Source organism: Pinus tabuliformis, chromosome J (assembly GCF_031772625.1).
Source record: "Pinus tabuliformis cultivar Carrire ecotype Pingquan chromosome J, CPIR1, whole genome shotgun sequence".
In the NCBI taxonomy this organism is placed as follows: Eukaryota; Viridiplantae; Streptophyta; class Pinopsida; order Pinales; family Pinaceae; genus Pinus; species Pinus tabuliformis.
This window is the reverse complement of record NC_142295.1, coordinates 498,348,936-498,376,615: the sequence shown is the minus strand read 5'-3', so window position 1 is coordinate 498,376,615 and position 27,680 is coordinate 498,348,936.

Below are 27,680 nucleotides of genomic sequence, written 5' to 3'. Positions count from 1 at the left end.
GAGTCCACTTTAAACCCTTTTCAGACTAGCTAAATATGAAAATATTGTCAAGAAATTGGCCTCTCCAGCTTGCTAAAGTGATTGGAAGCGGCATCCCTCCTATATATTTTAAACTTTTCAGACTTGAGGGATTATCTCATGAAAAAGTTCGAGCGCTTGTCTTTTTTAGCTCGCTAAAGTGATAAAAAAAGTCATCCCTTTTGTATTATTTTATTATTATTTTATTTTCGTCCCTTTTCAAACTCTCTAAACATGAAAATGACCGAGTTGTCTTTTTCGTTAAACTTGTTAAAACAATAGCGACAAACTTGTCCACCCAGACAAGAACGAGTTTCACTGTCACTAGACTCGCTAAAACATAGCGACGGGCTTGCCCGAAGGGTAAATTATAAAACAAGCAAATGTTATCCTCCTCAAGCTTGACAAAAATAAAGAGGTATTGGTCAAAAATGACTGGGGAAAAAGGGAAGAAAATTTGAAGAATTTTATGGTAGCAGGTTGCTCTTGAACATGACACTTTCACTCCATCACTAGGATTGAGTCGGGTTGGGTTATTTCATTCACCAGTCATATCACCATTGGTCCTCCACACCATCCATTTTCGGGGTTAACACTACCAATCCATCTCAGTGTCGCCGATATGTTCAAGAGAATTCATTCAGAGAATTCACCATCCAGTTAATGTCTCATCCACTGCAATACCTTCACTCTCCATTCTTCATGACCGCCATTCATGAACCTTGTATCATCAGATCGTTTTTCACCTCCGGAAAATCATTTGCTTCGTTTCATGTCGTAGATGTGGAATTCATTAAGGCCCTCCTACGACATGTCACTTCTTGTTGATATCAACTCATTATCCAAGAAGTTGACTTAGAAACAACCCTTTCAGTACTTTGAAGCTTGCATGCCTTAATGGCAAGTTTCTCACTTTTGGCGACATGTTTACATTAACGGCCTTCGACCAAAAGATTTTGTGTGGTGTTCGACATCGGATCATATATTCACACCACGTGAATTGTACTATAGTACCTTGAGGGTTATTATCATTATCGGTGGTTCCTCTCGCGCCTGTTAACAACTTACATTATAGGCTGGTAATCAGGTGATGTCTTTCCATGTTCCACTTCAGGACATCTTTTCACATGGATAGACTTGTACATCAGGCAAAGATTGAATGAGTTTGAAGACCCCAGATCTAGTTTCATCCATCTGGGCTACAATATATTCAGGGATATAAAGACATCAAATGTACACAAAAGTTGCATAGATAGTCATCTAAGCCAGGGAAGATGACTCTTCATAGGAAGAATCACCAGTCTGCAACTGCAGAAAATTATCTGTCCTGTGTACATGAAAATGAAATTGTAAAGCTGAGCATGGGAATTCCTGCCTCAGCTAGATCATGAAAATAATATGATGATGATGTATTTTATTGTATCTTATACAGGTCACCTTCCAGTTCAAATACCTCGGATCCTCATGATAAAGCATTTTACCTGACATCAAAATATTTACAACTTCATGCTTTAGGGGGCAACTGTTATAGACATATTTGGGCACTACAACCCCAATCTTATATGTCGATAAACCAAGGGATCTTTAACCCCTAAAAGTGTTGTTTCATGCCCTAAAGGATCATGGTCAACTGATTACATCATTCCCCAAAAGTTCCACCTGAAAAACCACTCAGAACTGGCCAAAACTAGACCATACTGACTACTCCACTACCAAGGTGCAATGCATACTGACTCCTACACTAGCCAACTGAAATGCATACTGAAGAGGCCTTATGTGGGGTGCGATGAGAGAGAATGGACAAATGTCAGAGACAGTTTGCTAAGTGGATGCTCATGGAATCTTCCAGAAACTTCTCCTATGACACTTGCCTCTCTGAATTCACCCAGGGATGAGTAAGAGATCCACGAAATCTCCGAGTGGAACCAAGAACAACAAGTGGAATGACACTAATCAAAAACCTAGAGATGACTCACACCCTTGCAGACATCTATAAATGGATCCCTCATCTGAGAGATATAGAGTCTGGAATTTGGTAATTTGTAAGGAAGTGTTGATAGTTTGTCTTTGAGAAAGGGCATTGTATTGTTGGGTGATCTTGCTTTTCATGTGGTGAAGAGGGCTTTGATGCTGGGAGGATGATGCTAGATCAGACAGCTGGGTTGTAATTCTCCTGTTTACTATTAATAAAGTTCTTTGAGTTTTCCTCCATACAATCGTGTATTTGTGAATGTTGTTATTTGCAAATGACATTGTATGATCAATGTATTTCTGATTTTGCATTGTTTATGATATAATAGATCAAGATGCTTTGATGGTGTTTTGTTACTTTGTCTCTACAAGTATTCATTGAGCGGGATAAGTGGGAGAAGAGGTGCAAGCTCTATCAAGGGAGAGAGAAATCAAGCAAGGAGTCAAGCGGAAGATCCAGGTTGGTTCCTTTGCTCCTCTCTTATCTATCATACATAAAGGAATTCCCAAATTGCTTTGATTGTTTGTTTCTAGGATAACTACCAATCCTAGTGGGACTAGCAGATCGAAAAGACATTAGTTTTCCTGAAAACAACAAGATGTCCTAGTTTTCTACAGGAAGTTAGCTAAAGGCCATAGGAAGGTAGGGAAGGTGAAATGAAGTGTTGAAAAGATGTCTGATGGTGAAATATGGTGTAATTAAGGTTCTCATTACCCAAGGCTTAGCCCAACACTTCAGGATGGTTGGATTTGTCCAAGGTGGTTGTCCACAGTTGCCACAAAATAGAAATTTGGTTTAGGGGTTGGTAGGCCTTGGAAGAAGGTGAATAAGACTTAGATGAGGTTGGTGGGATGAGTTCCTCCTTGCACATTAGAAATCCCTGCATAAAAACATTTTCTTCTCTTCATTTATGCATAACTTCATATAAATAGGGAAAAGATGAGTTGAAATTGAGAAAACTGATTTATTGATGGCTAATGACTAGATCTATGAAATGAAATGCCTTCTTAAACTATAACAAACTCAAGAAATAAATTGACAGTTGTAGGTGCTTCCAAGAAATCATAAACAATGATCTATTCAACAATGAACCCTAAGCTATGCAATGATCAAAAGATAAATCTGTTTTGGGGGAGGTGAGAGTGGGGCCCTTAAACCATGATCCCATGAGGGGGATGAGGAAGAGGCCACTGTCACAAGATTTTTTGAAATATTCTTTCTCACTATTGTACCACTAATCTACTTCTTCAACTAATAGAAATAAGACTAAACAATCATTCAAATACTTGTTAAACTAAACAAAGCAAAAATAACTTCAGCAACTAACTATGATTTTACTCTAAGAATACATGTACAAAAAGAGGAATCTTTGCTACTAGAATTGGGCCCTAACCCAAGAGCTTCAGCCCGGTGATTTAACTCAGTGCTGGAGTAAGGTAAACCTTCTCATTATCATCAAAATGTCAACTACAACACAAGATTAATAGTCACAATGTTTCAGCTCTAAATTTCCTGTTGGCTACAACAAAAAATCGAATCCTATTGAGGCCCTTGGCCTTCTTATTTATACAAACTAAAGCTCTGAACAACTTCCTAAAAATTAGGGAGACTTGGCTCCCAAAATCAAGAATGACTTGTCTTCACTATCTCTGGCTTGGCTACCAATGAACTCGATTGGCATGGCTTCTTACTCCGATATGTTGAGATATGTTGGAGGAATATTTGAATGATTTGAGGAGTTAAGGAGGGTAAAAAATATCCTAAAATCCCTCTTTCTTGTCCACTTCAAGTTCTTGCACTTAAATTAGCCCAAAACTGCTCAAATTCCTACAATTAATGCATATTAGGCCACATGACATGAAATCTCACCTTTACCCTTCTCACTAAGAAAAATATAATAAAATATGTAAGTAAATGTGGGAAAAGTTGATTTTAATAAGTTGGAGAGTGGCATTAAGACCCATATAGTTTACCTGTTGATGAGCTTCATCACATGCCTCCTCTAGAATACCATCATCCAAGGAACTTGAAGGCCCCTTGGTTATTAGATAAACAACAATATCTATAATGTCTTCCCAAAATTGTAAGGGCAATCTTGCATGCAATCTCATGCATTTTGCATGCTCCATGAATTTCTTGTTCATCGTTTCTGACACACCATTTTCTTGTGGTGTTCCATGAATTGTCTTATCTCTTTGAATTCCATGCTTTGAATAATAGTTATAAAACTCTTTGTTGTAGTATTCGCCTCCATTGTCTAATATGAGACACTTCAACTTCTTCCCTATCTCGTTCTCAACCAAAGATTTCCATTTCTCAAAAGTATCAAATACGTCATATTTATTTCTAATATAATAAATCTAGGCTTTCCTAGTTACATCATCAATAAAATTAACATAATAGTGAGAGCCACTGAGAGATGACACGTGAGCAGGTCCCCATATATCTATATGCACAAGCTCTAATTTTTTTCTCTTCTTTTCCTTCACAACTCTAATAAATCTAACTCTCTTCTATTTTCCATAAACACAATTTTCACATAAATCCAAATCAACATGCTTCAAACTTGGCAAAAAAAATTCTTGAGTGAAGAATTTGCATCCCCTTCTCACTCATCTGCATGAGCCTATGATGTCAGAGCGTCATATTTTCTCTTGAGGAGTTTAAAGCATTAACATAACTAGAAATACTATTGCATAGATACAATGTACCAACCTTTTCTCCTTTTGCTATTACCAAGGCTCCTTTAGTGACCTTCCAGGTTTTGTCTATAAACGTAGTTACACAACCTTCACCTCCCAACTTCCCTGTTGAAATTAGATTTTTCTTCAGATCTGGAACATGCCTTACCTCCTTCAATATCCATTGGTTTCCATTCTATTTCTTTATAAAAACCTTACCCATTCCAACAATTTTATAGGGTTTATCATCACCCAGACGAACCTGTCCAAAATCTCCTTGAACATAGTCATGAAAATGTTTCCTATCAGGTGTGGCATGGAATGAGGCCCCTGAATCTACCACCTAGGTATGAATAATATTCTCTAATGAAAGAATCAAATAATCTTTCAACACATCACATGTCAAATTCACTTAATGATTATTATATTGTTGTCCATCTCCTTCTTTTCCCTTCTAAGATTTGCAGTCATTCTTCAAGTGTCCTTTCTTCCCACATTTCTAGAAAAATATCCCTAAAATGGATTTGGATGTGCCTTTTCTTGACCTACTACGATTTCCTAGGCTCCTTCCTCTTTCCATTTTTCTTCTCCTAGCTTGTGTAGCCAAATCATACCTAATCTCTTAGCAGATCTTTTCCATCGCATTTCCTCACTAAGGATGGAACCAACAACATCATCAAACTTTAAAGTACTAGATCCATAGACAGAGTTACTAATAGCCATAACTAGGCCATTCCAACTTTCTGGCAATGCGCACAGAAATAAAAGAGCCCTAACTTCATCATCAAAATTTACCCCTACAAAACTTAATTTATTGGTAACCATGTTAAATTAATTTAAATAATCGGCAACGTATCCACCTTTTGAATTCTTCATATTACATAGACGCTTCACAGTAAATATCTTATTTGAGGCCAAGGGTTTTCATATATTTTGGCCAATGTTTTCATTTCCTTTGAAATGTTGAATTCCACTAACACTGACAGACACATCCGTATTGTCACTAGTGCCTTTCTATTGAGAATCTCTCATTCTGCGTCTAGCATACTCATCGAATTATTTGATTTTTCACTCAATGGTAGGTGAAGATCTTTTTGATATAGATAATATTCCATCTGCATCTTCCATAGTCGATAGTTTTGGCCATTAAATTTCTCAACACTAAACCTAGCATCTTCTGCCATTACTCCCACTCGAACCAAGAACCCTTCACTCCTATGAGTTTATCAGCCAAATAAACATCTAACTTTGATACCAATTGTTATAAATTAATTAACAGGAGCAATGAAACACACAAAATATTAGGGAAACAAAAATATAGAAGTGCATAAAACAAGAGAGACACAAATATACATGTTTCACCCAATTTGGGCTACGTCCTTCCTTTTATATTATCCAGCAAAATGAAGAGATACAACCTACAACATATCTACTGTAATTTCCTATTCACTCTCACATAGTCTCCTTTATCTTTCTCGCTTAGAATAATAATACACTATTGCAATCCAATTCCCTCATATAAACCGAGGGTTTCCTTCTATGAAGAAAAACCCTAAATTAACATAACTTCTACTGTCATATCATCTACCTAATGAATGGACCAGATCATCGCCGCCCCGTTGGACCCCTTGATGGTGATTAAAGAGGTGGTGTTATCTCCCTGTTAGGAATAGGGAGCAAACATGGATGAAACAGAAAACCTCTAAACGATCAAGAAGATAATCAGGCTCGACAACCAACATCTATTACAAATGACTGGTTATCATCCTCTACCTCAATATCTTTAGGACATCATCGTCACTGCTTGTACCAAGAAATGGGAATCTACATGTATAATGACCATTACATCTACAATTGAAGCAAAATGCACTACTATATCCACATTCATGACTGTCATCAACATCCATGATTAGTAGAAAAGAGGGGTCCTTTGGGACCTGAAGTTTTTCTCTCGTGATTGCAGCCCTTTCTTTCCTTAGACAACTTCTTCTTGTTCCTGGAGGTAGGTCTATGATCTACCCTCAAGCAGTCAAGCTACACTTGAGGTAACCAACACTCATACCAGTTTTTGAAATAGATCACTACTAAGAGGGGGGTGAACCCATAGTGATAGGAATTATACAATTTTTAACTCTTTTCCAATTTATTAAGTAATCAATTGATTAAAACATGTAAGCACACATTAGAATGAAGACAATCAAACACATAGAAAACAAATGATTCTTGTGGAAACCCTCAAGGGGAGAAAGATCAACATGATATTCTATTGATTTCTTCTATTATTCTTCAAATCTCTTTTATATATTATAGTTGGCGACTACCACCAAGGAGCTGACACCCCTACAATAATTTTCTAGCCACTACCAGCTACGAAGCCCCAACTCCCTATCAATTTTTTGTTGGCCACTGCCAGCAAGGATTCACTACCTCTATCTTTGCAATCCACTACTTGTTGGAGGCCCCATCCTCCTCAAACTCTATGGGCCACCCTTTAATACATTTTCATACTGGGCCTAGATACAATCATCAACATAAAACCACAACTAAATACTACTCTCACTCAGTGACCAACCCTACTCAATACATTATCCAACTCATCAACATTAATCCTTGCTCATCAACTTCTCAAACACACCCACTCTCCTCATCTCACAAATACATTCCTCGGCTAACCAAAATAACACACCAATACTCATAGTTCATCAATTACTAATAATAACACATACATGAAAATATATATACATGATAAACTATGTCTCATAAAGACTTAACAACCATATCTAGGAGAAACATACACCTCACTATGCAGTTACTCACTCTCAACATAATCAAGATTATAATGACAATGACCCAGCAATACAAAATACAAACCCTCTCTCTACCATGTAAACCACTATCCAACAAAAATATTAGCAGCACCAAGTCATCACACTTGCAACAACAACTATATTAGAAATCTTAAATCTAATAAAATATTCACAACAATAATGGAAAAATTGTCAATTTTTGTAGGCCAACACTCCAAATCTGTAGCATCAAGCTTGATCCAGATCACTATGCCATCACACCATCATTTCAATACACATTCAATTGCTTAGAAATGCATTCATCGGAAGACCAATTTTACTCCATCGTTTTCTAGCTTTGTCCATGTGCATTTGTCTTAGGCAAAACACACTTTCTAGTTATGTATTCTACTAATGCAATTTGTGTTTTTTTTATCTCCAAATGCCCCTAAATGCACAGTTCAACTTTGTCAATCTCATGGTTGTCATTCGATTTTTCATACAAACATGCCTTGGCTACCATTCACACTAATTCTTGCGCCAATCACACTTTGGTTCTACCTACACAAACTCTTTCAACATTCCATTTCCTCTGTCTATTCCCAAGTACTCCCCTAGTCAATGTCCATTGTCTAACCATCTAATATTTAATCAATTCAATAGACATTATATTTAACTTTTTCAACACACCATTTGAGTATGTCAATCCAACAAATGAAATTCCATGCATTCCACTATTTTGAGACCAAATACAATGGATCACTTTGATGTAAATAAGTTCATGTCTATTCTAGAGATAGATCGACCACTTTTGGACCAAATTTAATGAGCAATTAATGTGCTCCACTTTACAGACTATGTCAAAAGCATTTAACGTGATCCATTACTTTTGAGGAGACAAAATCAGATCCATTAACACTCAACCCAATCAAACACTTAACCCATGACCATATCAATGTGTAACCCATTCCATCTTGTCCACTAACACCACAATCAATTGATCAAGGTGTTCACACCTTGAGGACTACATCAAGACCAAGTCAACATGAATGTTAATGTCAAAACCATGGGAAATTACAATGGTAAAGTCCTCAGTTTTTCCCTTTACCCATCGTACAAATATATTGTTGGCATAGTCTTAGCAAGATTTAGCAAGTGATGTTCCATTGCTTGGAAATCCTATGGCACTATATCAGTGTGGCCTTGTGACAAAAGTGTTTCCTATATCACTCTAGTAAACTTGGAATTTTCCTTTCTTCCTCCATTCAAACCTACAAAACTAGTAAGCACTTGTACAACATGTGACAATCTTTAGTCACTTTTGTAGCATCAACAATTCATCGAGCACGATCTATCATCAGGTAGACGTCAATACCAACATGCCAACCTAATGTAATGCCAACAACCCTTCTATACCTATTTTTGTTTTCCAAATCATTTACTCCCTTGGAATTTTTCCTCTTAATACCTATTGGGTAATTTAATTGAGTGTTAAATTACTTACATTAAAATATAAGTCCATGTTTGTACACTTATGAAGTACACTACACTATATGTGCTAGGTGATTAACTTTTCAATTTCGATGCTTAAATGAGAATTCTATTCTATTGGAAACAGTATGATGAAAAGATGCAAAACTTATTCTAATAAGTGAAATGAAATCTAAGTAGAGCACACACACATTTATTGAAATCAATTAACTACTTCAATTCTATGAAAGCAAAAGTAGGTTATTCTAGCAATGTATTTCTATTCCAAGAAAGTAATGAATCAAATCTAACTTCTAAGAAAGCGATCAAATCGTCTATACTATGAAAACTTTCAAATTCTATTCTATGAAAAGTAAAGACAATGTATTCTATGGAAGCTTTGAAATACTAATCTAAAGATGATAAAGACAATTTATTCTATGAAATAAATAAAATTTTAATCTATGGAATATAAAGGCAAACTATAACTATTGCAAGAAATTAACAAAATACAAAATCAAGAAGGAAAATGGAAATATTCAGGTGTGCATATGCAAACTTTAGAATCCATTCATCTTTAAAACCATGATGTATCTACGATGTTGTGCAAGAACCTATGTATAAATGTGAGACTAATAATGATTGTATTGAAGAACTTATAGCGAAAAGGGTTGGTAAATGTTTGGATTTTTTCAAGTGTTTATTCAAGTGCTTGATGTCTACAAAAAAAAAAACTAAAAAACAATGAGAGAAATTCTACATAAAATAATGACAATAACATAGCATCGAAATAGAGTAAATGAAATCAACAAAAGGATAAATAAAAAGAAGTTAAGTTACACTTCTCATATGCAATGGGGGGCCCTTCTACTGGAGCATGAGATATAGGCCACTCAGAACTTGGTGATCAAATATAAACTCTCCTCATTAAGGAAATATAAACTTCTAAATAACATAGACGTTTAGTTAATGTGTCATTTCATAGTTGACCAAATGTTTGACTTTTCTTTTGCAATCAACTAGTGAACTTTTGCTTGCACTGAATAGGTGGAAAACCATGCAGGCATGATTTGGAATCTATCCATATGCTCAAGTATATATATCCTACATGGATTCTACTTAAACCTTGGATTCGTATACATTATATTGATAAGGTCGCAAAATGTGTTAATTTCTATAATTTATGCAAATTAAGTTGAATTTGTAAACTAAAACACATAGAATTGGAAAAATATTGGACCTTTACCTAATCGCTTCTTATGTAGCTCTGATGGTAGATTATTCATAGAAAAATAATGGAATAGTGGAAGGGTGAGTGTGTTATAGGGAAAATGAGTGAAAATATAGGTAACAGACTGTAAAAAGGGATGTTATTCCTTTGGTTCAACAGTACCCTTTTTCTTTGGATTCTTTGTAATAGAAGCATCATGCTTTGTCTCTTTTACAAGGGTTTTGTCATTTTTATTTGTTAATTGTGTTCTTTCCTTTAAAATTGTATTTTTGTAAGCCTTCCTTTTTCGTTTTTAATTTTATACCCTATATTTTGATTTTCCTAGAGTTTGATGATTCACTTGTACTCCCTATTCCATGATCTTGGAGGACCTCTACAGTGAACCCTACATGCTTCCCCATTCATGAAGAAACTCCCATTGTGTCCCTCTTCATGAGCAAAACAATTCCCTAATTCATCATTTCTCACAAATATTTTATTTTTCCCAATTTACAAGACCGGTGCTAATGACCCTTGTTCTCCTCGCACAAATATGGAGGGATTATAACTCTCCCTAGCATCAGCCAGAACGACTGAGCCTTGTTTTCGTCGCATCGATCCTCTTTTGGAAAGTGTTTGAAAGAAGGAGCCAAAGTCTGGTAAATGGTTGGGCCGGATGGAGCCGAGGATGTCAGTTTGGGCTCATTTTCCCTATTAGGATGGAACTACCTCAAGAGATAAGACCTTCTCCCATGAGAAGAGGAACCATCTCCCATTAATTCATGCTATATAAACCTTCTTTTTTCCCAAGCACAAGTGAGTGTTAATGTTGGTGTGCTAGTGCTAATTAAGTTTGGAGTAACCAGCAAGTTATTCATAGTTGTAGCTCTCTAGTTGTGTGTGAGGTAGAAGTGTGAATTTGGTTTAGTATGAAGACTAAAGGGAAGATCCTCAAAACTATCATTGTTGAGCCCATCATGGAATGCTAACAGAAGTATGTGGGAACCCGAATTTGTCGGAGGAGAACAGCAACGTCAAGAAAATGGTTGTAATCTCTTCTTGATTTAATATATATGCAACAATCGATTGATTTCCTACATAATGTGTCATCTCACATGTTTATGGATTAATGCTTCTTGACTTGTTAAGTAGGTTGAATTACAATTTGTCTATTGTTATGGTAGTTGTTTGCTATTGTTTACTTGTTTTAGGTGTTCGAAGAAGGAAATGGGAGATAGCTAGAGCAAGCAAGCGAGGTCATCAAAAAATGGGAAAAGAGTACTAGGAGGTAGGCCCTCTTAATTGGTTCTAACCTAAGGAAATCTTCCATAGAATGTCTTGTTAGCGGCTAGACCCGCTATCGGACTAGAGGAATTGTTTGTGTCCACACATAGAATTTTACTTCACCACAAATTGGCGACTCCATTGGGGAACCAATCCTTTCATTTGTTTGCTTGGAATTTCATGGTTTTGTGTGAACTTTTCTAGTTTTTCCATTTCCCTTTAGTTTTGTCTATTTTCTTTGCTTACTGATCTGGGTCTGAAATTCATAGTAGCAAGTCTGGTCTCAACTTTTGAAAATTTTTAATTTTTTCTTTGCATCCTCACTCAGCATGCTTATTGCGCTGACAGTCATGCCGATCAGCGCGATATGCTTAAGAATTGTCGCGTCGACCCCCTTCAAGTGCTTGTTGTCAATTAGGCAGTCATGCCGATGCCTGTAAGTGAATATTAGGGTTCACCCTAGATCTTGGCTAGTGTGTCTTTCTCTCTTGATTTCTGCCTTGTAATCTTTTTAGACCGTATTCTCCCTCACTGGAAAGATGATTTTCATTTGGTTTATTTTCTTGTTGATTTGCCATCTTTTCGCTTGATTTCTTGGGTCATTGGATGGTTTGTGGCCCTAGGGTGTCTAGGTTGTCATCCATTCAGCTTATTGTGAACTTAGTGAGTCAATTTGTTGGTGCATTTACTCCTTGAATTTCATTTATGGTCCTACTATGGCTTTGATTTCCTACCTCTATCTTTGCAATCCACTACTTGTTGGAGGCCCCATCCTCCTCAAACTCTATGGGCCACCCTTTAATACATTTTCATACTGGGCCTAGATACAATCATCAACATAAAACCACCACTAAATACTACTCTCACTCAGTGACCAACCCTACTCAATACATTATCCAACTCATCAACATTAATCCTTGCTCATCAACTTCTCAAACACACCCACTCTCCTCATCTCACAAATACATTCCTCGGCTAACCAAAATAACACACCAATACTCATAGTTCATCAATTACTAATAATAACACATACATGAAAAAATATATACATGATAAACTATGTCTCATAAAGACTTAACAACCATATCTAGGAGAAACATACACCTCACTATGCAGTTACTCACTCTCAACATAATCAAGATTATAATGACAATGACCCAGCAATACAAAATACAAACCCTCTCTCTACCATGTAAACCACTATGCAACAAAAATATTAGCAGCACCAAGTCATCACACTTGCAACAACAACTATATTAGAAATCTTAAATCTAATAAAATATTCACAACAATAATGGAAAAATTGTCAATTTTTGTAGGCCAACACTCCAAATCTGTAGCATCAAGCTTGATCCAGATCACTATGCCATCACACCATCATTTCAATACACATTCAATTGCTTAGAAACGCATTCATCGGAAGACCAATTTTACTCCATCGTTTTCTAGCTCTGTCCATGTGCATTTGTCTTAGGGAAAACACACTTTCTAGTTATGTATTCTACTAATGCAATTTGTGTTTTTTTTATCTCCAAATGCCCCTAAATGCACAGTTCAACTTTGTCAATCTCATGGTTTTCATTCGCTTTTTCATACAAACATGCCTTGGTTACCATTCACACTAATTCTTGCGCCAATCACACTTTGGTTCTACCTACACAAACTCTTTCAACATTCCATTTCCTCTGTCTATTCCCAAGTACTCCCCTAGTCAATGTCCATTGTCTAACCATCTAATATTTAATCAATTCAATAGACATTATATTTAACTTGTTCAACACACCATTTGAGTATATCAATCCAACAAATGAAATTCCATGCATTCCACTATTTTGAGACCAAATACAATGGATCACTTTGATGTAAATAAGTTCATGTCTATTATAGAGATAGATCGACCACTTTTGGACCAAATTTAATGAGAAATTAATGTGCTCCACTTTACAGACTATGTCAAAAGCATTTAACGTGATCCATTACTTTTGAGGAAACAAAATCAGATCCATTAACACTCAACCCAATCAAACGCTTAACCCATGACCATATCAATGTGTAACTCATTCCATCTTGTCCACTAACACCACAATCAATTAATCAAGGTGTTCACACCTTGAGGACTACATCAAGACCAAGTCAACATGAATGTTAATGTCAAAACCATGGGAAATTACAATGGTAAAGTCCTCAGTTTTTCCCTTTACCCATCGTACAAATATATTGTTGGCATAGTCTTAGCAAGATTTAGCAAGTGATGTTCCATTGCTTGGAAATCCTATGGCACTATATCAGTGTGGCCTTGTGACAAAAGTGTTTCCTATATCACTCTAGTAAACTTGGAATTTTCCTTTCTTCCTCCATTCAAAGCTACAAAACTAGTAAGCACTTGTACAACATGAAACAATCTTTAGTCACTTTTGTAGCATCAACAATTCATCAAGCACAATCTATCATCAGGTAGACGTCAATACCAACATGCCAACCTAATGTAATACCAACAACCCTTCTATACCTATTTTTGTTTCAAAGATCATTTTCTCCCTTGGAATTTTTTCTCTTAATACCTATTGGGTAATTTAATTGAGTGTTAAATTACTTACATTAAAATATAAGTCCATGTTTGTACACTTATGAAGTACACTACACTATATGTGCTAGGTGATTAACTTTTCAATTTCGATGCTTAAATGAGAATTCTATTCTATTGGAAACAGTATGATGAAAAGATGCAAAACTTATTCTAAGAAGTGAAATGAAACTCTATTTATGAAATGAAATCTAAGTAGAGCACACACACATTTATTGAAATCAATTAACTACTTCAATTCTATGAAAGCAAAAGTAGGTTATTCTAGCAATGTATTTCTATTCCAAGAAAGTAATGAATCAAATCTAACTTCTAAGAAAGCAATCAAATCGTCTATACTATGAAAACTTTCAAATTCTATTCTATGAAAAGTAAAGACAATGTATTCTATGGAAGCTTTGAAATACTAATCTAAAGATGATAAAGACAATTTATTCTATGAAATAAATAAAATTTTAATCTATGGAATATAAAGGCAAACTATAACTATTGCAAGAAATTAACAAAATACAAAATCAAGAAGGAAAATGGAAATATTCAGGTGTGCATATGCAAACTTTAGAATCCATTCATCTTTAAAACCATGATGTATCTATGATGTTGTGCAAGAACCTATGTATAAATGTGAGACTAATAATGATTGTATTGAAGAACTTATAGCGAAAAGGGTTGGTAAATGTTTGGATTTTTTCAAGTGTTTATTCAAGTGCTTGATGTCTACAAAAAAAAAAACACTAAAAAACAATGAGAGAAATTCTACCTAAAATAATGACAATAACATAGCATCGAAATAGAGTAAATGAAATCAACAAAAGGATAAATAAAAAGAAGTTAAGTTACACTTCTCATATGCAATAGGGGGCCTTTCTACTGGAGCATGAGATATAGGCCACTCAGAACTTGGTGATCAAATATAAACTCTCCTCATTAAGGAAATATAAACTTCCAAATAACATAGACGTTTAGTTAATGTGTCATTTCATAGTTGACCAAATGTTTGACTTTTCTTTTGCAATCAACTAGTGAACTTTTGCTTGCACTCAATAGGTGGAAAACCATGCAGGCATGATTTGGAATCTATCCATATGCTCAAGTATATATATCCTACATGGATTCTACTTAAACCTTGGATTCGTATACATTATATTGATAAGGTCGCAAAATGTGTTAATTTCTATAATTTATGCAAATTAAGTTGAATTTGTAAACTAAAACACATAGAATTGGAAAAATATTGGACCTTTACCTAATCGCTTCTTTTGTAGCTCTGATGGTAGATTATTCATAGAAAAATAATGGAATAGTGGAAGGGTGAGTGTGTTATAGGGAAAATGAGTGAAAATATAGGTAACAGACTGTAAAAAGGGATGTTATTCCTTTGGTTCAACAGTACCCTTTTTCTTTTGATTCTTTGTAATAGAAGCATCATGCTTTGTCTCTTTTACAAGGGTTTTGTCATTTTTATTTGTTAATTGTGTTCTTTCCTTTAAAATTGTATTTTTGTAAGCCTTCCTTTTTCGTTTTAATTTTATACCCTATATTTTGATTTTCCTAGAGTTTGATGATTCACTTGTACTCCCTATTCCATGATCTTGGAGGACCTCTACAGTGAACCCTACATGCTTCCACATTCATGAAGAAACTCCCATTGTGTCCCTCTTCATGAGCAAAACAATTCCCTAATTCATCATTTCTCACAAATATTTTATTTTTCCCAGTTTACAAGACCGGTGCTAATGACCCTTGTTCTCCTCGCACAAATATGGAGGGATTATAACTCTCCCTAGCATCAACCAGAACGACTGAGCCTTGTTTTCGTCGCATCGATCCTCTTTTGGAAAGTTTTTGAAAGAAGGAGCCAAAGTCTAGTAAATGGTTGGGCCGGATGGAGCCGAGGATGTCAGTTTGGGCTCCTTTTCCCTATTAGGATGGAACTACGTCAAGAGATAAGACCTTCTCCCATGAGAAGAGGAACCATCTCCCATTAATTCATGCTATATAAACCTTCTTTTTTCCCAAGCACAAGTGAGTGTTAATGTTGGTGTGCTAGTGCTAATTAAGTTTGGAGTAACCAGCAAGTTATTCATAGTTGTAGCTCTCTAGTTGTGTGTGAGGTAGAAGTGTGAATTTGGTTTAGTATGAAGACTAAAGGGAAGATCCTCAAAACTATCATTGTTGAGCCCATCATGGAATGCTAACAGAAGTATGTGGGAACCCGAATTTGTTAGAGGAGAACAGCAACGTCAAGACAATGGTTGTAATCTCTTCTTGATTTAATATATATGCAACAATCGATTGATTTCCTACATAATGTGTCATCTCACATGTTTATGGATTAATGCTTCTTGACTTGTTAAGTAGGTTGAATTACAATTTGTCTATTGTCATGGTTGTTGTTTGCTATTGTTTACTTGTTTCAGGTGTTCGAAGAAGGAAATGGGAGATAGCTAGAGCAAGCAAGCGAGGTCATCAAAAAACGGGAAAAGAGTACTAGGAGGTAGGCCCTCTTAATTGGTTCTAACCTAAGCAAATCTTCCATAGAATGTCTTGTTAGTGGCTAGACCCGCTATCAGACTAGAGGAATTGTTTGTGTCCACACATAGAATTTTACTTCACCACAAATTGGTGACTCCATTGGGGAACCAATCCTTTCATTTGTTTGCTTGGAATTTCATGGTTTTGTGTGAAATTTTCTAGCTTTTCCATTTCCCTTTAGTTTTGTCTATTTTCTTTGCTTACTGATCTGGGTCTGAAATTCATAGTAGCAAGTCTGGTCTCAACTTTTGAAAATTTTTAATTTTTTCTTTGCATACTCACTCAGCGTGCTTATTGCGCTGACAGTTGTGCCGATCAGCGCGATATGCTTAAGAATTGTCGCGTCGACCCCCTTCTAGTGCTTGTTGTCAATTAGGCAGTCATGCCGATGCTTGTAAGTGAATATTAGGGTTCACCCTAGATCTTGGCTAGTGTGTCTTTCTCTCTTGATTTCTGCCTTGTAATCTTTTTAGACCGTATTCTCCCTCACTGGAAAGATGATTTTCATTTGGTTTGTTTTCTTGTTGATTTGCCATCTTTTCGCTTGATTTCTTGGGTCATTGGATGGTTTGTGGCCCTAGGGTGTCTAGGTTGTCATCCATTCAGCTTATTGTGAACTTACTGAGTCAAGTTGTTGGTGCATTTACTCCTTGAATTTCATTTATGGTCCTACTATGGCTTTGATTTCCATTATACAAGTTTGAGAAGTTTCGTTTGCTTGTCTAAACATCTCTTTTCCAGCATAGATCACATTGCTTGTCTTGTTTTTGGTAAAGTCATTGCATCATTAGTTTGAAAGAGCTTCTCTTTTCATGTTTTTCTACGTCAATATGTTATGGTAGTTAGCATCATCGAAGACTAGGATTGCATTGGCATTTGAAAAGAAAAAGAATTCTCTTTACTTTTGAAAGCACTGTTGGAGTGTACTTGTTAGGAAATTAGGAATTGGAATGAATTTTTCATTATTTTATTTTCTCAAAAAGTGAAGCAATGAAAAATCATTTTTCTTTTTGTTTCTTGGTTGTTTGCATTTGATTGTGTTTTCTACCCTCTCTAGTGTAGACGATTCATCGAATTGAAAGGGTCTTGTCTCATTTAGCTGCATTTAGGGCTTTTCGATTCACTTCGCTAAGACTTGAAAACCAACACATAATTCAAGTTAAAATTTAAAATGAACTCAATTAACCTAAGGCACATTTGAAACCTAATGATCACATCTAGAAGGTCTAGGCTAGAGACATGTTCTGGCATCTTTAAACCTAGCAGCTATTGTTAGCTTCGGCACTGGACAATGCTAGTATGAACTTGTGCTCCCCGTACTATCGAGTACATAACGGGAGACCCCTCTAAGATACAATCCTTTATTCATAGGTAGCCGAGTCTGCCACCTTGCAAACGTGATACACCAACATAGCATTCGGGGAGATTGTCTGCCCATACTTCTCGGTTCACCGGGAGGTATTCTGTTGTTCATGCTTGCCTTGTAATCCTCTTTACCTAGATCATCTAGAGTAGTCATTAGATCTTTCTGACTCATTAAACTTAAATATCATTCAAGCGCTTGTCCTTTCGAGCTTGTTTCCAATCGAAAGTGATAGAGTCATCTTTGCTTCTTTCTCAACTCTTAAAATGTGAAAGAGAACCAATTTATTTATGTGTCTTAAAAAAATATTGTTCACAATCTTATAACATAATGTTAGTCTTTTTTAGACCAAATCGTGATTTTTCCCTAAAGTACATTTTAAAGCCTTGAAATTTATCTCTCTTTTCCTGTTAACTAAGACAAGGTCATCGTGGTTGAACCATCTGGTTCACCTAGTTCCTCTTCCTCTCCTCCGTCTGAAAGATTGTTTGAGGAGCCTTTTCCTAAATTACCAGAGTCACTCGAGGACCAAGGTGTTGAACTCAGAATCGTTCTGAGCATTCAACCTTTGTCATCTCGTCCTCCACCTACTTCAGATACTGGGTCACCTACTGATATTGGCCCAGAATCTCCGAACAATCCCAACTAGATTCCTGGGAGTTTGTCGACCACTGAAGGTCAGCTTGGACTAGTTATATATCCTCTGAATTCTTTCTTCGACCCTGTTGTGATATAACTGTAGCTTCTGTACATTCCATACAATCAACCGGGTTTTCCTTTGGAATTATCCCCTCGTACATCCTTGGTCATTAGCCATCATTTGTTCCCAGCTATGGAACCTGAAGGTGAAGCTCCAGTTACCTCTCCGGATCAATAGAAATTTTCTACTCCACACACTATCAAGGAGGAAGAACGCCAATTTCCTCCTGAAAGTTTCTCCTTCACGGGGAGCATTCCCATTAGTGTATATCTGGGTTTACCACCTAATTATGTGACTTTAACATAGTTGGTCTGAGGTACACCTAGAGCCTCATCACTTTATCACAACCATGTCTGGAAGTCTGGCACTATGCCTACTACAGGTTCGTTCATTGTGAAGCCGACCTCCTAACAGGTCGTTACCTTAATCCAGTGCAACCCACCATTCCAAACCCTCTTGTCTCGTCCGTCCCAGTCACCCATCTGGTTCAACTAGTACTCTCGAGGGATGTTATTATCAGTTCTTCGAACCCTCCAATAAGTGGACAAGTTGTGCCACCACCTCGGGGGCAGAATCTCAGTGTTTCTATGATGTCAGGCACCACCAATGTGAGTATCTCACATGGTTGGCATGAACCATCCTTCTTCTGGTGTTATACAAAACCCTGTTGGTCCTACTGGATCGAGCAATGTCCAGTACCAATAGGTCCAAAATCACGTTGGTCCGTCTGGGTCAAGCAATTTCCAGTATCAATAGCCTTATGAGGCTCAGGTTTAGTACCAAGCTCCTTATGTTCCATATGGTTCTCAAGGAATGGTCAATACACCTTACGTCCTTCAGTCTGGACAATATGTTTAGCCTGGTCCATCCACTTTTCTAGGTGGCTATGGCCAGATTTAGTTCGGAAATTTTTTGGGAACAAGGGAAACCTTTGCAGCAACAAGGGCAACCTCTGCAACAACAAGGGCAACCTTTTTTGCAACAAGCGTCATCCGCATAATAGCAGGGGCAGATGATACCGTAGCAATGACAACTGCAACAATCGCAGGGGAAACCCTCGCAACAGTTGCAGCAAACCATGCAGTAGCAAATGCAATATTCTCCGCAAACCTGCTAGCCTATGTCTTCACAGGGCCAACCTCTACAGCCGCAGGGACAGCCTTCGTAGCCGCAAGGTCAATACTTGCAGCAGTAGAGCCAACCTAGGGAGCAACAACCCTTATATACATATCAACAGGGTCAACCCTTGCAAGGACAAGGTCAAAGTCAAGTCCTACAGCAGCAGGCCCAAAGTCCTAATGTCCAAGGGAAACAGGTTCAAAATCCTTTTGTCTAAGGACAGGTCCATAATCCCTATGTCCAAGGACTTAAAGTGCAAAATCCTTATGTCCAAGGGCAACAAGTCTAAAATCCTCTTGTTCAGGGACAGAAGGTTCAAAACCCATATGTTCAGGGACAATAAGTTTAATATCCATATGTCCAAGGTAAACAAGCTCAACAACCTCTTAACCCGTATGTTGCTTATCAACAACCTATGGCCAAACAGTTCCAAGGTGTTCAAGGTTAAAATCCTCCGTACGGCCATGGTAACCTACAGTGGTGGGGAAACCACATGCCATATGGACAGAACCCTCCACCATGGGGGAAAATCCTTACTAGCAGGGATGGGCTCCTCTGGTTTGATCCACTTATCGACCTCAAATTCCTTTCAATACTCAATTGTCACTCTTGGCCACACTAGAGTTGCCAGATGTGTCTCGACTCACAAATGATCTAATTCTTCATTCGTCATACTGGCCTCCTATTCCGTCCAAGATCCCGAGCGATTGTCCCAAGTTCAATGGGAAATCAAAATAAGATCCTCAAGCCCATGTGATGACATTTCACCTCTGTTTCTCTTCAAATTCCTACGTTGATGGTTCTATTCATCTCCGTATTGTCCAACGAACCCTCACAGGTGTTGCAGTCAAGTGGTACATTGAGCTCCCTTGAAGTACTTACCATGACTTCAACTCTTTAGCCATGACTTTCCTCGTGCATTTCCAGTTGTCAGTTTGCTATGAATCTAGCACCTATTTTCTCACATCACTTAAGCAAGATACTGCGACACACATCTTCGATCACATCCATGAATGGAGACATAGACGTCACCTGATAAAATTTAAGATTGTTGGTCAGTTGCTCACTAGTGAGCACCAGTATTGTAGCAATAATGCTACAACTCCTAGGCCTTCCTACTTTAGTTTTATCAACCCGATAGTTCGTAACAAACTTGGAAGTGATGGTGTTGTATGCACAAGTACTAGTTCTTACTGCAAGCTGTCACTTGGTCAACTGGCGCAAGATCACTAGGAGCTCAATCCAACTTCTATGAATTCTAGAAGATGCTTTATAAGGGATGAAAGAAAGAAAATCTTACTCTACAGAGGCTATTCTACTTGAAAAAAGAGAAGGAAGACTGAAATGTGAAGTAACCCTAGCAAACCCTAATTAACCAACTAACCCTACTTTTGCAAAAAGAGAGATGAAAAACCATAAAATGAATGCCATTACCTACTTAGGAAGTAAACAACATCTATTCAAGCTATTTTTAGAAGGAAATGAGAAAAAGCATCTTTTTGGGTTTTTATGTATTTTATGTGAAATTGTCATGCATGTAATTTATTTGTTTGTGGATGTGGTAGCGATTAGGTGGATATGGAGGGTGAATTTGGGATTTATAGAGGTGTAGGAAGGTGTGGAGGGGTCCTAAGTGGCCTTTGGAAACCTTCTGGAGGCTTTCTCTGCAATCAGACTTCAAAAAGTCACCTACAGGAAATTCTACAGGAGGTTGCAGGGGATCTATAGGAGGATCTACAGGAGGATCTACAAGAGGATGCCGATAGCTGTTTTAGAGGTTTTAAAGGTGGGAAAATGGTTGGAAAGTGTAGCTGAAGGCTAGAAGGATGTGTTAAGGGGTCTGAGGTTCATCAAAGAGGATTAGGGAAGGGAAAGATGGTTGGACTTGTTCAAGGGACAAGAGGAAAGTTTATGAGAAAAGTGCAGAAAATTAGGGCAGAATCATGAGGGGCTGTGAATGACCTGTGGAACTTGTAGCAAAGAGAGTTGGTGATGGCTAATTTATTGACTTATTATGAGTATAGGTGTACTGCAAGAAAGATGCAAATCAAACTCTGAAACTAAGCAAGCAAAGAAACTAGCTGCACCAAAAAACAGAACTGTATCTTATGTTAACCTAAATTCTAATCTAGGAAAATAAAATGTTGAGCAATGCTATATGGAAAGGAAAGCATGGAAAGAGATTTATTTCAAAAATAGAAATGAGTATGGCAAAATGGATCTGAAGCAAAACATTCTAAATCAAACTGTAACACCAAAAATTGCATGGAGAAGGCAAAACTGTGTTTTTGTGGCAGCAAGAGGGTTTTGACCTCAGCTCATGGTCCCAAAGGGAGGAAAGGAGTTCAAGGCTCTATTGATGGCCTTTTTGCATCTTTTTCCTAACACTATTTAAGCTACTTTAGCAAACTGAAATGAAAATAGCTATGTAAATCACCAATAGCAACCTATTCTAACCAAGAAAGAAATTTATCTAACTGCAACCAATTCATAAACTGCAACAAAACATATAAATACAAAACAAGAGGTGTTGGGTAGCTTAGGTTGGGCCCTAACCCAAGAGCTTCAGCCCTCTGAGGTAACTCAGTGCTGGCTCAGAAAAGATTTCATCTTCATTATCAAAATAATAGTCACATTACATGAAACTGTCCACAAAAGTAAGCTCGAAATGAGTTGAGAAAAGGCTATAACAAAAGTGCGAAAATTTGACTAACATCCAACAACCTAATGGGGCCCTAGGCCTCTCTACTTATACAACTAGAGCTTCCAACAGCTCCCTTAAAATTAGGGAGGCTCGGCTCCCAGAACTTTAGATAGACAGCAGCTAACCTTTGCTTGTTCGGCTGCCTCTTTGATGCATTGATGTGGCTGCTTGTGCTCTAAGCTTTCTGAAGGAGGATTCGAAGTAGGGAGTCATCAATGAGGGGGACACCCTCCTATAAATCCTCTCCCTTGTCTTCCACGAATATTGGCTGCCAAATGCTCATTAAACCTTTGACTTTGTCTCAAAATTAACCAAAAATCTGCATAAAGCACACATTAGACTTCATGGCATAATGACTAACCCAACTCACTCTATTAGCATAAATATAATAAAAAACATGCAATAAACCAATGAGAATGGTGGATTAAGCTAATTTAGGAGGCAAAATGATCCCATATAATTACCCATTTCTGGGGCTCATCATCACCCCCCTACTAAATGTGTTACTTATCCTCTGAGCAACTAGTCCATCTCTTCATCTTTGATGGCCCTAATGGCCTTGCTGACATCCCATGCTTCTAATGTGAGATCAACTTCTTTATCACGAAATCCTACCTTTCTATCCACTTCTTCCCACTGTTGTTTTTCTTCTTCCTCTTTTATGCCCTCTAGTTGTCCTAGCAGCAATGGGGGACTTAGTTTGAGGCCAATCCAATTGAACTTCAAACTCTACATAGAGTACTTGTACAGTGGTGCTCTCCTTAATGCTTCTTTCATCCTGGTTGGGGAGTGATACTCCCTGATCTGCAAGCTGTGTGGCAGTGTATTCCACCTCCTCATACAAGCATGAATGCAGTCATCTCCAAGCAATCTTTCCATGTCCTCAAAATGTGCGATAGCCTGGGCCTGATCATTGATATACTTAGGGGTACTTTGAGGATCATGTGCCAGTAGCTGATGGGTGCTAATGAGAGCCATAGGGTCTGATGGCTCTACTCTAATCATGAGTGGTTCATTTTGTTCTTTTGCCATCAACTTCTTGATTTATGTTGCCCTTTTCTCCTCATGACTCATCCATGATGCCATGGCCATCAACTGCAAGTCCCCTAACCTAGCATTGGGGTCCCATAGGTTCATATTAGTTAGGGCCATGTTATGCAAATAGAACTCTGCTATCTTTTCCTTGTCTTCTGCTGAACTGTGGTCACATAGGTCCATGAACTGTCTATAATCCTGAAAAGGCATGGTGCCTCTCTGTGCCAAGGTCTTGATCTGAAACTGTAGCCACTGGTCTTTGAGGTATACTCCATATGATTTTTCTGGTGTCCTACACTGTAGTGCCTCCATAGCCCAGCTAGCCATGCATGCCAATTGTGTTTCCCTTTCTTGCAGTTGTTTTCTTAACATTTCATTTTCTGCTTCCAAGTGAGATCTTCTGATTACTTTTATATGTCTTACAGTGCTTAACTCCTTACCCATTTCTCTAAGCTTTCTTTCCATGTGGCCAATATCTTCCACCCCTTTTGACTTGGCGATCTGCATCCATCTATGACTCCTTATCCTTTCTCTTTCCAGTTCAAAGAAAAGTGGGACTGCAAATTTCTGTGGAATAATTTTTCCCCCTTCAAGAAGGTTGTAATAAGAGCCTAAACTAGGCTAGGGGTCAGTTTCTTGTGTCTCTAATATTTCATCCTTACCCTTCGTCTACTCTTCTACCCTTTTCTCAATTTTTTCAGTCTCCTATAGCTTTGTTAGGGTCTCCTGTAGAACAGTCTGTGCCTCCTATAGGACTGTTTTTGAGTCCTGTAGTTTTATTCTTTCCTTTCAAGTGGAAGATCTAGGACTTCCTCTTTCATAAGTAATGGGGGTTTTGGAGGGAGATTCTTCCCTTTTGATAGTAGGGGAATCTTCAATTATGATAGTCTCTTTTGAGGCTGGCTGTGGCTTCCCTATTTTTATTCTTGTGCTTTTTCGAGCCCTGAAATAGATCGATGGTTGTCTTTTCCTCTTTTGTTTGGGTTTAACTGGGGTGCTGAGGGCAGCAAGAACAGCTGCTGCCTCCCTTTCTAGTGTCTCAGGAGACACTTATGTCTTCTTTGCCCCTTTTTCCTCTTCTTTTGTCTTCTCTGCCTCTGCTAGATTTGTTTTCTCTAGCTCTGTTTTGGTTTTCTTCTCATCTTGTTTAGTTTCTTCCTTCTCTGTTTTAGTCTTTTTCTCCTCTGTTTTAGTCTTTTTCTTTTCTGTTTTAGGTTCCTTCTTCTCTGCTTTGGTCTTTTTCTTCTCTGTTTTAGTCTCTTCCTTCCCTATTTTAGGTTCTTCCTTCTCTGTTTTGGTGTCCTCTTCCTTTTTTTTGGTATCCTTCTCATATTCCCCTTTTTGCTCTTCCCCCTCACTTTCAGAAGGACTAAGGTCATATTTGAGGGCCTTTATATCATCTTCCCCTATCATATTTCTGAAAATTTCCCAGGCTATGGTGTGGAGGGCTTCTTCCACCACCAGTTTAATTATTCCATGGTGAGCCAATTGGTCTGGACCTCCTGCCTTCAATTTAATGCTGAAGTCTATCAGGGATTGTAGGAGAAAATAGGGAATGCTGCATTTTTGTGGTGTGGGAGTATCCAAGCCATATCTCAGCTCATGAAGAAGTCTAAAATGGTAGCCATAAACTATGTTATACCTCCCTTCACATGAAATGTACTTGATGATTTGGTAACTGACCTCATCCCAAGGGTAAGGTATGCTTGTTCTTCTAATGCCATTTTTGTCTTCTATAGGGTGTTCATTTGGTTGGAAGAAGGTTTTCTTGGCAACTTGACCCAGTGGCTTTTCATCTTTGCTCCAGGGTAATCCAAGGGGAAGACTGGTAACCCTACTGATAAATTCTAGGGTGATTTCCATGGTGAGACCTCTGAAAGTAACAATGGCATGGGTCTTTGAGTGGGGTACCAAGGAAAGGGAAAACTCCTGAGCCACTTCTTCATCAAACCCTCTAAATTTTTTGAAAAATGGCATCCAATTGGCTCTGGTGAAAATGGCTACTACCTCAAGATGTTCATGGAGCCTGACTAAATTTATGGGTTCCTTCCTCATGAATCCCCTTGTCATTTTTCTTGCACCCCTTTTGGAACACCCCAGGTGGAGAAGGAGACAAATTTTTTTGTAGAAATAGGAAAATAGAGAAAAACTATTTTTTTTTCAAGAAACAGGCAGAATTTTTTTGAATGAAATTCCTCTTCTTTTTTAGGCTTAATTCTTCCTTAAAATTGCATCACTCCTTGCACATATGAATATCCAAGGTGGGTTTGTATAGAGCCTACCTCTTCAAGTCCAAATTTGAGCGAAAACCCCATGTTTTCTCCTGTAAAATTGCTTACTACCCCTCCTGTAGAAATGGCTGTAGGTTCTCCTGTAAAACCTATTACTACTCCTGTAGAACCCGATAATGCTCCTGTAGAACCCCGATAGGAGGAGGAGGACTAAAAACGACAGAGAATGATGGTTTCGAGGCTATGGAGGTGATATGGAGCTTACTACAGCTACGGGGACAATGATGAAATGGAAGCAAAGGTGGTGGAGGAGTTCAAGGGAGAGTACTTATGTCTATTTTGAGATATTTTTGGCGATGATGTGAGTTTGAAAAAAGGGTACATTGCCATTATTTGGACCATTGGTCCCCACTGCCATGTCATCATGACTCCTCATGAATTCTGTCCACAATCACTTCCCATCATTTGCATCGGAGTTTATACATCTGCCACTACCTGTCTTTTGGATTTTCTGTGAGTTGACTAGGCGCACGTGTGGTGAGATCTCTGGATGAGCACAATCAAACTGGATGTGGGTGGCTAGTTAATTGGCCACCTTTTTGGTTCAACCCTAACCATCTCATTCGTTCATGCAATTTTTGAATTATACAAATGCAATAGAGGAGAGGGTTAGACACTTACCTGCAGGTCGAATGTTCGTGTTGTGGTGCTGCTTGGTTCTATTGTTGTTGCATGCTCAGATTTCAGTGGCTGCATGCCTGTATCCTTTCTATTGTTATGCTTTTTGGTCCTTGATATGTGGCTCATTTGTTTTGTACAAGTACACTTTAGCTGAATCTTGCTTCGAACATCCTTTTCATTCCTGCGGCTGCACCTATTTTGTTCTTGGAGCTTGATTTTAAGGGGATCAACTACTACAAGAAATCCTACAAGAGCTCCTGTAGCTACTTCTCCCTCTAAAATTTTTAGTTGATTCTTGTGCTGGGAGCTGTGAGTATGCTACTAAAGATACTGATGGCGATGGAGAGGTATTTAGTAAGCTGCAGGTGAGTTGTGGGGGTGCTTTTCTTTTTATTTCCTTATATTTTTTAAAACGGGTTTCTGTGTTTTTGCTGCAGGAAGGAAAGAAATCAACGGAAATGAGGCGGTGCAGGTATGGGATGGGGGTTAGGATGGTGGATAGTTGTAGGATAGCCTACATGCTCTCCAGGAAAATCCCCAGCTCCTCAAACTATTTTTAAAAGCTATCTCGGGCTCTCTCTGATTTCTACAGGAGCCTCCTGTAGAACACACAGAGCCTCCTGTAGGATACGCAGTCTTCAGAAAAAAACACAGAGAGGTGGAAAAAAAGGTTAGAAATGATGGAGAAGAGGATAGAGGACACGTAATAAGCTTTGTGGCATTTCCTCTTGCTTCCTGTGGTCCTCCTGTAACCTGCAATGCATTTTAAAAGTCAATTTTCTCTTCCTTTTTTCTCTATTTTTTTTTTGAAAAGACAACTAGGGCACCTCCAAGAGGTTTTCACCCTACTTGCCTACCCTGGGCACCTCCAAGGGAGGTTTTCACCCAGGGATCTTATTCTCTCTCTTTTTTTTTGTTTTTTTCATCACTGGGCTACCTCAAAAGAGGTTTTCAACCTAATGATGGGACTCAAGCGCCTCATAGAGGTTTTCACTTGAGTCCTTATTCTTTTTTCTTTTTTCTCTCAGTGAGTGGGTGGAGTGGAGGCTGAGACCTGCTCCACTACCAACACTGTCTTATTCAAATCTTCAATGAACTCTTGCTTGGAGAGGGGCTTCTTGTAAATTTTCAACCTATGTCCATTGACAAGCATGGGGATGGCTTCCTCATCAATGGTCTTGATCAGAACTGAACCATTGTTATTGCATTTTTCTACAGTGTAGGGTCCCAGCCATCTTGTCCTTAGCTTGCCTTTGAAATCTTTATACCTTGATTCATAGAGCAGTGCCCAATCTCCTTCTTAGAAT